Source organism: Peromyscus maniculatus, chromosome 12 (genome assembly GCF_049852395.1).
Source record: "Peromyscus maniculatus bairdii isolate BWxNUB_F1_BW_parent chromosome 12, HU_Pman_BW_mat_3.1, whole genome shotgun sequence".
Lineage (NCBI taxonomy): Eukaryota > Metazoa > Chordata > Mammalia > Rodentia > Cricetidae > Peromyscus > Peromyscus maniculatus.
In genome coordinates, this window is record NC_134863.1 from 69,799,070 (window position 1) to 69,811,308 (window position 12,239).

Below are 12,239 nucleotides of genomic sequence, written 5' to 3' on the forward strand. Positions count from 1 at the left end.
AACTATAGGCAACTAAGGAGTGCTGAAAGCTGGAGAAATAGTCTTTCCTAGGACAGAGTCCTCTAATTGGTTGTCCAATGCCAAGTCCTCAGCCCCAAAATCATATGTATACAAATAACTCTTGCGGGGACATACATACATATATGTATGTATGTATGTATGTATGTATGTATATATATAAAATCTTACCCAGATGTTTATGGATGGAACTGGAGACAATATCCTGTGAGATAACACAGACCCCAAGAGACAGTTATTGTGTCTATTTTCTTATATGTAGGTATTAGCTTTTAAACTTTTTATATTTGTGGTGCAATCTGTATAACCACAAGGATTAAATATAGAGTAAGGAACTAGGGTAAAGTACAAGATCTCTCAAGGAAAAGGAAATAGAAAATGATGTTATGGAGAGATGGGGGGCTAGAATGAGAGGATTAAACAGTGAGATGGAAGAGTATGGTAAGGGAGGGAATATGAGGAAGTACAACTAACATTACGTGACATTTGAAGGGTCATGGGAAAATCTATTACAGTAGAAGCTTCTTTTTTCAATAGAAGCTTCTTAAAATGAATACATATATAAAAGAAATCTAAATGGAATTACCAAATGATTGGAGGAGACAATGTCCCAACTAGTGAAACCTCCAGTGCTAAGAATGGGTTACATCTATTTGAGTTGTTGACCAAGGGGCCCAATGGAACCGCTAAAGGACTCAGCCAATTGTCAATGCTATTGGTTGTTTCTCCACAAACTGATGGTAAGGCCCTATTGGTGAAGACAACACCTACATATCTCATTGAACATAGGGAAGTCATACTGCTGACTAACTAGAACCTTCATCCTTACTGATTATTGTTCTTGGTACTGAGAGGTACTCTATGTACTGTGAGGGGAGGATAATAACTACCAACTCAGCTACATATCCGGTGATATACTGTGGTAACTTACCTGCTTGATGTGCTCCTGCACTAGTGGTACAAAAGTTGTGGAGTAACCAACTATTTTCTGAGAGGATTTAAAGTCCATTACATGAGAAGAAAGTCATTCCTAACACTACACAGTGGCCAAACAGCTGATGCAAGATAGACCAGGGACCTAGGGAAAAACTGAACACTATTGTTTGCTAAAAGAACACAGCAATAAAATGACTTTTAATGGCATTCAAATAACTGTCTCCCACAGTAACCATCAAAGATGATCCTCCTGCAATAGATGGGAACTAAGACAGAGACTCACAACTGGACAACCTGCAGAGAGTGAGAAATTTTGGAACACTCCATCCTAAATGAGATTTCCTCATTAAATCTCTCCTTTCTGGGCTCAGGGAATGTTGCATAAGATGAGACAGAAAGAGTGTAAAAGCCAATTGGGATGGAAGACACCAAGGAAACAAGGTCTTCCAGGAACAACAGGGTCCATGAATGAATGAACTCATAGAGACTGTGGAAGCATGCACAGAGCCTGCATATGTCTGAACCAGACGGGGTTCCAGCACTGAGAGGAAGTAGACTTGTGCCCCATCTCTAGCCAAGAAGCTATCTTGAACTGTCGATCATGAGCAAAGGAAAATTCTCCAACAGAATCTCACTATGTATAAAAACCACATTCTAGGAAGACCCCATGGCTGGCAACAGGTGGCCAACATGAAATGAATTCAAAGGTATTTTTTTGAATTTTTTGTCTTAGAATGCATTGTTTGGACATTTTCTTTTATCTTACTGATCTTTTGCTTGGATATCATGGTTTCCAAATCTCTGGTTTTGTGTGTTTTCTGTGGTGTCTCTGAGTCTGTGTATGTGTTTCTCATGGCTTTTCTTTATTTCTTTTTATGTTTGTGTGATGTGTTTTATTCTATTTTTTATTTGCCTATTTTCAAAAGGAAAGAAAGAGAGAGAGAGAAAGAAAGAAAGAGAGAGAGAGAAGATTGGAGTTGGATTGGTGTAGAGGTTGGAGATATCTGGGAGAAAATGAGAGAGGTGTAATGGCAATCAGAATACATTGCATGAAAAATTCATTTTCCATTTAAAAACTAAAATAAGAAAGCTGAGTAATTACTTGGTAAACTAAAATAAAGTTCATCCCCACAATATGTAAGTCAATATGGTTTTAAATCTTTCTGAACATTTCAAATAATAGACTAGCTAGCGAAATTACAAGTTCAACAGTACTTAAATCAAGTGTTGTTGTTAAAGTCAAGAACTTGCTGTATTCTTCTGCCTACAAATATTCAGGTAGCCATGATTTGTAGAATTGCAGGCATACTTCTTTCCCATGACTGCTTTAAACTTCTGCACACAATAATAGCCAATGCTTGTTTTGTTTTTATATAGTGTTATAAAGAGATTTTACTTCTTTTCATACAGTATATAATCACTAAAATTAACAGAAATTTTATTTAAATGAGAACTTTGAAGACCAAAGAGAGTTAGTAATGTAAAAGTATGAGAGTTTTCAGTTATAGATTATTCCAGATCTGATTTAAGAGATATATCATCTATTTTTTTTTTGTAACAGTGAAAGGGGATAAACTCCACATATAACCCCATGAATCTTAATCAGCAGGGCATATAATGAATGAAAATAACTTCTCCTCCATGAATAAGAAAGGAAAAACTATTTTCATTCCTCTGGCTGCAATCTCCCACTGTACTGGACCAGCAAGCCTCTGGACATTTAAAATGTGAAATCTAGGGTCAGGAATGTAGTCTTGCTGATGCACCTGCATGCTTCTAGCCACACCCCCTGAGGTCTGTCAGCATTAGTGTCCATGTACATTGAAGTAGTTACTTCTTACTTCTTCTCTTCCCTCTTATTTCTTTTTTTCCTTACCTCTTATCAAAAACTAATATGCTATATACTTCATTACTTTTTTTTCTCTTTTGTGACTTAGACTGCAATTTCTGAAACACAGAAGACAAGATTAAATAACTCATTTAGATGGTCTGTCAAACGCAATCCTTATGAGCAGAAAGAAAGGCACTGAGAGATCCTAAAGTGTGCCCAATCTTAATGGCAATTATCACTAGTAAGGAAAGAGGGACAGGAGATAAAGATGAAATATCTCAGAAATTCACGTAGATCTAGCATTTACCACAAGGCTATTGGAGAATCTTTGTAGCACAAATCTTAAACAGTCTTATTAATAAAAACAAACTCGGAGCCAGGTATTGGGGTGAATGCTGAAAGATCAGAGAAACAGAACCAGCCACAGCTACCTTGCCTCACCAATTCCTCAGCTGATCCTGTTTCCTTAGATTGGAAACCTCCGAGTCCTCATTCAGAATGAATCCCAGCTGAACTGCTGCTAAAAGCCTAAAAGCTTAACCAGGCTCTAGTTCCTGGTTCTCACGCCTTACATACCTTTCTTCTTCCTTATATCACTTCCTGGAATTAAAGGCGTGTGTCACCATGCCTGGCTGTTTCCAGTGTGACTTTGAACTCACAAAGATCCAGACAGATCTCTGCCTTTGGAATGCTAGGATTAAAGGTGTGTGTGCCACCATTTTCTGGCCCCTATACCTAGTGGCTTTTCTGTTCTCTGACCCCAGATAAGTTTATTAGGATACACAATATATCGGGCAACACAATATCACCACAAATCTTTGAGCTACAAATCCCTTCACTGTTTCACTATGCACCCTAGGAATGAATGGGCTGTCTTTACTATCTTACTTAGTCAGTGATAGGAAGAAGCAAATCTAAAGCATGATCCTAGCACAAATGGACTGAAAGACATCAGAGTGCAACCACTGTAGCTGGAGACAATACTCCTCAGAAACGGACATCTTTAAGGAAACCTCAGGCTTCCACGGAATACATCTTCTTAATAACAGTTTTTTGCATGTTCTGTCCCCACCACTTACGACTGTGCATGGGTCATAGTTAATACATTTATGTAAATAAGGTGGGCTGGAGAAAATAAATTTTCATACATCATTTTCTTGGCAAAATCTCCTGATGGTGTAAAAGATAAACTGCCTTAGCTGGTTCATGGACCCTCACCAACTTCCCAACGAAACCAGTGTTATTTCGTTTGTTTTGATTCTCAACATTGTAAATTGAAGCCAGGGCCTTGAGCATATGCATGCTAGACAAATGCGCTTTCACTCAGGTATAGTTCCACCCTGAGGGGTGGGGAAAGTAAAGGTTTTACTGGAGAAGGTGTCCCTGCTTCCTCCAACTTATTCTTACTCCTGCTTCAAAATGATTGCATGGAGTTTCAGTAACAACTCAAACTGAATCCGCTGTTTTGAGTTTTGGACTAGAAAGTGGACAGTTGAGTTGAGCCTATTTCCATTGCTGTGCTCTTAGTCATGAAACAGAGGCAAATATTCAAACAATTATGTTATTTGTGCTCATGCTGTTCTATTATTTAAGTATAATTGATTATGTTAAAGATAAAAATAGTATAGATGAAACTCAAGGTGTATGTCAAAAATAAAAAAATAATTGTGAAGCAAGTAGCTTGGAAATAAGTAGAAAATTCATGATGAGTGTTATGAATCAATGTACCTGAAATATAGAGAAAAATAATAAATAAAACACATTGACTGCAACAGAGACATCACTATAAAAATAAACACAAATGATACTACATCCAGTTTGCAAGTCAAAGCATCTTTAATTCAATAATCTATTGGTGGCATTTAATATGATCTTATTTGGAACTTCTCTGCATCTTCCCAGAAATGCAGTTACGAACAATCATAGCAAGTCAGATGCATGACTTTAGGTATTTATTTTACTTGCCACATGTTTTTGCAATTAATATGTGGTTCAAGAGATTTTCATCTACTTTGTCTCCTGGCTCAGAATTCAAGTTTATTTTTCACAACTGTATGCTCAACATGGAAAGATGTGGAGGAAAAGGATGTAAAAGACATAAAAGTATCAAACACTGATGCTGGGTACCTCAAAATTCAGAATGGTACCATTTCTATGCTTCCTATTCCTTACTATGTTAATTTATGCTATTTCATTTGTCTTGATTTCTTCCATCTACTGGTATGTATCTTATTTTAGATTCATTGAATTAATAATGTGATTCTAAAGCTTTAGCATATCTCTGAGATTTTAATTTGACGAATTCAGGAATGGCTTGCCTGATAGTTTCTTTCTCATTTTTTCCCATTAGCTTTGTTTGACAGTTTCACACATTTACATAATGGATTTTAGTCACTTTGGCCCTCCCAGTTCCTTTCACTCACTCCTCTAGCTCTCACACTGGGATCTTTTTTACTCAAGAAATCCACCCCCTTGTTTTCTTGTCTTTAGTTTTGTGTGTGATCAAGTGGTTTTGCCTAAGTTTGGTGTAAAGTTTGTCAAGTAAAACAAGGCTATTTAATCTGTTACTGTACACCTGATACCATACCACTTAGGAAACATTAGTTACCAATACTTCTCCTGGAAGAGGTGAGGCTGCTGGTTGCCTCTCTTATCCATGATGAAGTGTTGATGAATGTAATTTTTTGCAGCTAAGTATGAGTGCAATATTAGTTGTTGAACAAATGGCTATTTTCTGTCCAGAAAGCATCTTTTCATTGTGCATTTCCTCATCCAGGGCTCTTAACATCTTTCATTCCTTTTTCGGCAAACAAATAGGAGTTTTGCAGGCTATTATAGGTGACTGTGTTGAGGGTGAGCACTCTGCCAAGTTAGTCTTCATACTTTATCCAGAATTAAACATCACCTTCTGCAAGAGGAAGCTTCTCTTATGATAACCGGATATAGCATTATTTTATGGGTAGAAACATTAACACGTAGGAGGTAGTTTGACAACGTGATGGTTTAGCACAAGAATAGTAGGAAACTCCCCCATAAGGCCTCTGGACTTCTTTGTCAAGGCTCTTGTTCAGGTATATAGAACCAGTCATGAGTCTCCAATGCCTGTGAAGCGGGTTTCAAATCTAATAGGAAAGCAGTTGTGCCGCCATTATATCAGAAGGTACATTTTCCCTCATGTTATTACAGTCAATGCTTTGCTCTCTCAGCAGCCTCCATAATTCTTTTTTGGATCATGAAAGTTAACAGATATGGAGGAAGTTTCGAGCTCAGCTCCAGTTCATTTTCTCTGTGATCTACCTATGACCAACTCTATAGTGTCTTCAGCTGCAGGTTTTTCTTTTCTTTTCTTTTTTTATTTTTTTTAAATTAAGTTCTAGTGGGCAACCAAGCTCAATGGAGTAGTCTGTGCTGTTTTCGTGGGCTTTTGAAGTCCCCCAAAATAAGAATGATTATGCAGAAAAACAATACATAGTATTTTCAATCTTAACATGATACATATCTAATACTAAATATGAAAGTGTACTCATGTTATAAATTAACTTGTTCCTATTCTTCACTAGTCACACCAAATTTTCAAATCTTTTAGAAAACATTCTTAAATCCTATATCACTAATTTTTCTTCCTTTTATTTTTCATGTTCATCTCTATTTCTGTTCTTCCTTACAACTAATTATTCCAAAATAGACAAAAATTTAATAAATACATTTTAAAGCTCAGTCTTATCAATGAATATAGAAATAAAAACACTCAACACAACTTAACCAACAATTAATTAATCTGACATAGAAACTAATCCTAACACATATGAAATAATGGTTTACAGATTTCTGTAGTTTAGAACTCAGAAATTTAAACTTATTTGATGTCTGCATAACTTCTTGATTACAATGTGGCTCTTGGTTATTATCAACAATACTATTAACTTGGATATTGTTAGAGGGGAAAGAGAAACTCTAAAGCTATTTGCAGATTATTGATTCTCTGCCCAAGAAAAGTTGATATTAGAATACATGGTACATTTATGCAGAGATACTGAGTTCTCAAATGGAGAGATGAAATGGAGTGAGTTTATGTTCATTGTTCAAGCATTTATGATAGATGCACTGTTGAGCACAACCATTCTTCAGTATGTCATCATTTTATATGTCAATTGTTTGTAAAGTAATGAGAATCATTAGGTTTCATTATACACTAGAAAGTATTTATATGAATCCACGTGGATATGTTTGAAGCAATCCACCAGGTTATGGTGATAATCCTGTTTTAGATCATAACTTTATTCTTTAAGAGATCTCTGATGATAGTTATTGTCATTTCACTTGATGATCATAATATTTTATAACATAGATACAATAACATAAAAGCTTTCAGACATATATATGTAGAGGTCATTCAAACACCTTAGGTCAATATCATTTCCATAGTCATCTACTAGAAACACTCAAACTGAGGGTTTTTGCAGAAGGAAAGAGCAGAATAGTTGTTTTTTTTTTTTTTTTTTTTTTTTTTTTTTTTTTTTTTTTTTTTTTTTTTTTTTTTTTTTTGAAATTCAGTTGTAAAAGCAGGAGATTGAATTATCAAAAGATGACCCAAACAGTTTCTCCCATAATATGCTTTTCTAGGAATTCTCTACTCTCATGCCAGGACATGTCAAATCCTCATCTTCTTTGTAGTAGAAAGACGTGTGCATGTTTTCAGGAAAATACTGCAACTGAGAGGTGCTTAAAATGCTTTTCATTCTAATAAATATTGTCTAAATTTAATATCACTTCTCTATAAATTATGTACCGTCTTTCTCTGTTAGGTTAGAAGGAAAGATTATAGAAGTTTCAGGACTTTTCCACATCTATGGAGAGAATTATGTGATTGCTATACTTGATTATATCTGTGTGGTGTTTCCTTATTTGTTTATGCTTGATCTAACCTTGTATTCTTTGAATGAGTTCAGCTTGATTAGGGTATATGATCTTTTATGTGTTGTAGAATTTGATTTAGAAATATTTTATTGAAGAAATTTAAATTTCATCAGTTTTTTATATTCTTTACAATTTAAGAAAATTGGCCAGTGGTTTCCTTTTTTCTACTATTTCCTTTTCTAAATATCAGGTAAATCAATAATCTACAGAATTAATTTTAATAAGATTATTTCATATATATAGGCTATTTTGTGAATCATTAGTGATGATTCTTTAAAATGGATGGGGGCAATAAATGTAGCTATTGGATTAAAATGAAAAGAAATCATGGGAATGACAATTCAACTGAAAAATTGTCTACTATTTTGTACAATAAGCACAGAGGAATTAAAATATTTTAAAAGACAAGAAAATATTGAAGTTTTTAAACATTTTTAAAGGACAAAACTATCATGAAATGTGTCACAAAATATAATTTTTGTTCCACAATGCCTCCGATATCATTTCCTATGGAATCTCATAGGAATATAGTGGACTCGCTGACACCTATACTTAACATAGTCATTATTTGCCCCAAGTAACTATATAAGCTTGTCAAAGTTCAGAATGTACAATTTCTTATTATTTCATGAAGACTTCATTTGGTTTTGTATGCTGGTTAATATTTTTCATTAGGAAAATCTGATTAATCAGAATGAACATTTTTGTCATTTGTTTATGATTCAAACTCATTAAAAATGCATCACAGTTGTAGGCATAAAAATAATCTTGGTAGAAAAGTCATATTCTAAAACAAGAAAATCCCTTATGGCCTTGGGTTACAAATACTTAAAGACACAAATAATTTTGTCTACATAGAAGTTTCATTCTTTCTGATTTTCTGTGCATTAGTATGTTTTTAGTTTGCCAGTTTCATTTGTAGAAAGTTATTAAAAAACACTCTTCAAGAACTCCTACTGATTTAACAAATTTATTATCCCTTGAGGGTTGAGTGGAAAATTTCAATTTACTACCCTAAATTATTTCAACAAGAAAATTCCTTTGCTTCCAGTTTTAGAATACACATTCCTCATTCTATGCTGAGCCATTTATGTATTATTTTCAACTACTTTTTGAATGAAATTTAAAAAATAAGAAATTGTTCTTTCATTTAGATACCTTTGTATATATTTCTAAACAATAGGACTTTCAAAGTATTGGGAGTTTAAGTAAAATAATGGAAATATAAACAGCTTATCTAATTACTAAAATCAGGGTTAGATACAATTTTAAGATATTTGTGATTCATAAATCCTTACAAAACAATAAAGCAACAAAATGTTTTATTTTTCATTAAAATTATCATGATTATAGTTCCCAATGCATACAATTGGAAAATGTATTTATAAAACATCTTAGAAGGAAGATATTACTAGTGAGAAGATATTATTGTCATAGAAATGTACCTAATACTCCTTGTAAGGGTTGAAAGAACAAAGTAAGACAGAAAAAGGAGAGGTTAGGTCACAGATCTCTGTAAGAACTGAAATGCTTTGCTTTGATGAATAGAGAGTTTCCTAATCGATACACTTTAGTCTGATTTTATGAAAACAATTTCTTTGAGGAAAAATTAGTATTGATGTTAGTCATAAAAACATTAGTGGTAGCAATAATTGGAAAAGGTGGTATTTTTTGCAAAGATAGAGAGTTGTAACATACTCGAAAGTTGGAAATGACAATGTGGAAAATATTGTGTCTTGTCAGAGCACCAAATTTAATTAAACATTTCTAGAAAACTGTAATTATTATTTACAACATTTATTCACAGAATCTATGATCTCAATAATGCTTCGACAGAAAAAGTATTGACTACTTTATGTTGTAAGAGGAAGATTATGCCTATGAGCCTTTTACATGTTTTATTACCAAGAATAAAATCAAAATAAAACAAAAAGTCAGAAACAAAAAATAAACCTGAGTCCTGCTTGTAGATAGAAGCAAGGGGTGAGACAGCAAGCCAATTAAGCAAATGATAGAGTCCCGATCTGATGTACTTAAATGCTTCTAAAACTACCATCTGAGTAATCCCAAGACTTGGAGACTGGCAGAGGTGTGATCTATCAGCATTTGAAAACTATTTTTTACTCAATGTTTACTAAATTAAAGTTGTTTTATGTAAATAGATGTTAAGTTGTGCTGGTAAAACCTCAGTTGCAGCAAAAGACTTATTTACTGCCATCTTACTTACATAAAAAGTTCTTTTTTAAAGTTGATAAAACTTTTACCATTGTATATTCCTTTTTTCTGTTAGATTTTTTATTTTATAATTAATTTAATTTTACATATCAGCCACAGATACCGCTGTCCTCCCTCCTCCCACCCCCCAGCCTTCCCCCAATAAACCCCACATTCCCACCTCCTCCAAGGCGAGGTCTCCCCTTCGAAGTTAGCCCAGCCTAGTAGACTCAGCTGAGGCAGGTCCAGTCCCCAACTCCCTGCACCAAGGCTGTGCAAATTGTCTTAGCATAGGCCCCAGGTTCAAAAAGTCAGCCCATGCACCAAGGACAGGTCCTGGCTCCACTGTCTGGGGGCCTCCTAAACAGTTCAAGCTCTTTAACTGTCTCACTTATCCAGAGGGCCTGGTCCAAATCATTGCATTTTTTGTTGTTGTTTTTTGTTTTTTAAGACAGTGTTTCTTTGTGTAGCTTTGCACCTTTCCTGGAACTCACTTTGTAGACCATGCTGGCCTCGAACTCACAGAGATCTGCTTACCTCTGCCTTATGAGTGCTGGGATTAAAGGCGTGAGCCACCACCACCCAGCTCATTGCATATTTTTATAAGCATTAGAAAAAGCACTTCATGGAAATAAATGCAGCTGTCCTCTAAGTAGGGCAGGCTGAATAACTTTCTCTACATTTCCATCCTGTGTGAATCTTTCAATTCAGTGCTGACCACTGATTTATTAATTAATTAACTTTATGTAACATGCTAGTTGGTCTGTTACAGATATGTAATACTTGGGGCATTTCTCTTATTATATATCATTTGTTCTGTTTGGGAGAATTACCTTGAAGAAAAGGGCAGGAAGAAATTGGAGCTTAAATTCAGAAAAAAACAAGAACTACATACTTTGATCAATATAGACAGAGTATAGGATGCTATGAGTGTGTTGATAATAAAAATTAAGTCTGTTTTTCTTCAATAGTATAGCCATTGGTAATGTGTCAAAGCTCTCTTTAGTAGGCCATATTTATGCTCTTGTAAACAACTTTTCTTTTTCTTTCTTTCTTTTTTTTTTTTTTTTTTTTTCGAGACAGGGTTTCTCTGTGTAGCTTTGCATCTTGTAAACAACTTAATTAAACTCCTTTTGTGTTTAAAATTTGACAATAGGGCATTGAAAGATTAAATGATACTTTTCCCTGAGAAGAAAGATCTATGTCCTTTCCTAGTGAGTCCTGCTGGTTTTTACTTGATGTTAACTGTACTAGAGTGTGGGAGGAGATGCTATGGAATAAGTCTCAATAGTGAAAGAAGGCAAAGTTCTCCACAAGGATATTTTTCTTGGAATTCCAATTTACCATTTAAAAATCCTTTTCAAAAATTATATACTTTTATATTTTTTTCGTTTTTTAATTGATAACAAAAAATGAATTTTTGATACATGTGTTAAACTATACACTGAGAAACACAGGGCTATTAATACTTCCATGTCTTTAAAATTATTTTGTATTCAGAGACTTCCAGATGCTCTCTTTTGATTGGTCACACAATATATACTAGGCAATTGATAAACAGAGACCATGACTCTGGTGTAGATTAATAAAAGTTATTACTTCTTTTTTGTATGTACTTTCCATCTGAGCATTCATCACACCCTCATCTTTCTCAGTCTCCAGTAATCACTATTCTACAACCCGATGAATGTTTTTCAGCTTCTGAATATAAGGAGAAACATGTTGTATTAGTACTGATGTGTTCAACTTATTTAAAAATGACATAACATCTGATTGTTATATCCATTTACTGCAAATAATAGGATAAAATTATTCAACAGTTTATATTTCCCATATTTTCCATTCATTTGTTTGTTGATGGATGTGTAGTGATTTGGAATTTCCTAAAGCTGGTATGCCATGAAGAATCAGCATGCATAGTTTGGCCAAATATATAGATTCTTTGCTTTAGATTTGCTATAGATTCTTTGCTTTACAGTCTTAGCATTCAGACTGTGTAGTTCAGGTCCCAGGATAACAGTAGAATCGCTATATTTTTTTTTCCAGTCTTCACATTTTAGAAACTGATGATGAAGATATTACCAGCCAAAGACAATGAACTCCCTTTGTAACTTCCATGACTTCCTTATTCACATAGTCAAGTTGGATTCAAATTAGTAGTTTCAAATCACTATTATATTTTGGAGCTGTTACGTTTGCTGTGAGACATTTAATGCAGAAATTAATTGATTCATTTCATAAATGAGAATCACATATTACCTATGGGCTTACAATTTACACATGTGGAACAGTTTTAACTTACTTTATATTGCAAGTATGCAGC

At 34.3% G+C, this 12,239-nt stretch overlaps 1 long non-coding RNA gene across 1 annotated transcript in view; it reads left to right on the forward strand.

The window, feature by feature from the left end:
* LOC143268016 (uncharacterized) overlaps window positions 1–7,335 on the forward strand; it is a 339,198-nt gene extending 331,863 nt beyond the window's left edge. Inside the window, exon 2 of the long non-coding RNA XR_013043604.1 lies at window positions 7,267–7,335. This is a non-coding gene — a long non-coding RNA (uncharacterized LOC143268016). The remainder of the gene's footprint in view (window positions 1–7,266) is intronic.
* The last annotated feature ends 4,904 nt before the right edge of the window (window positions 7,336–12,239 follow it).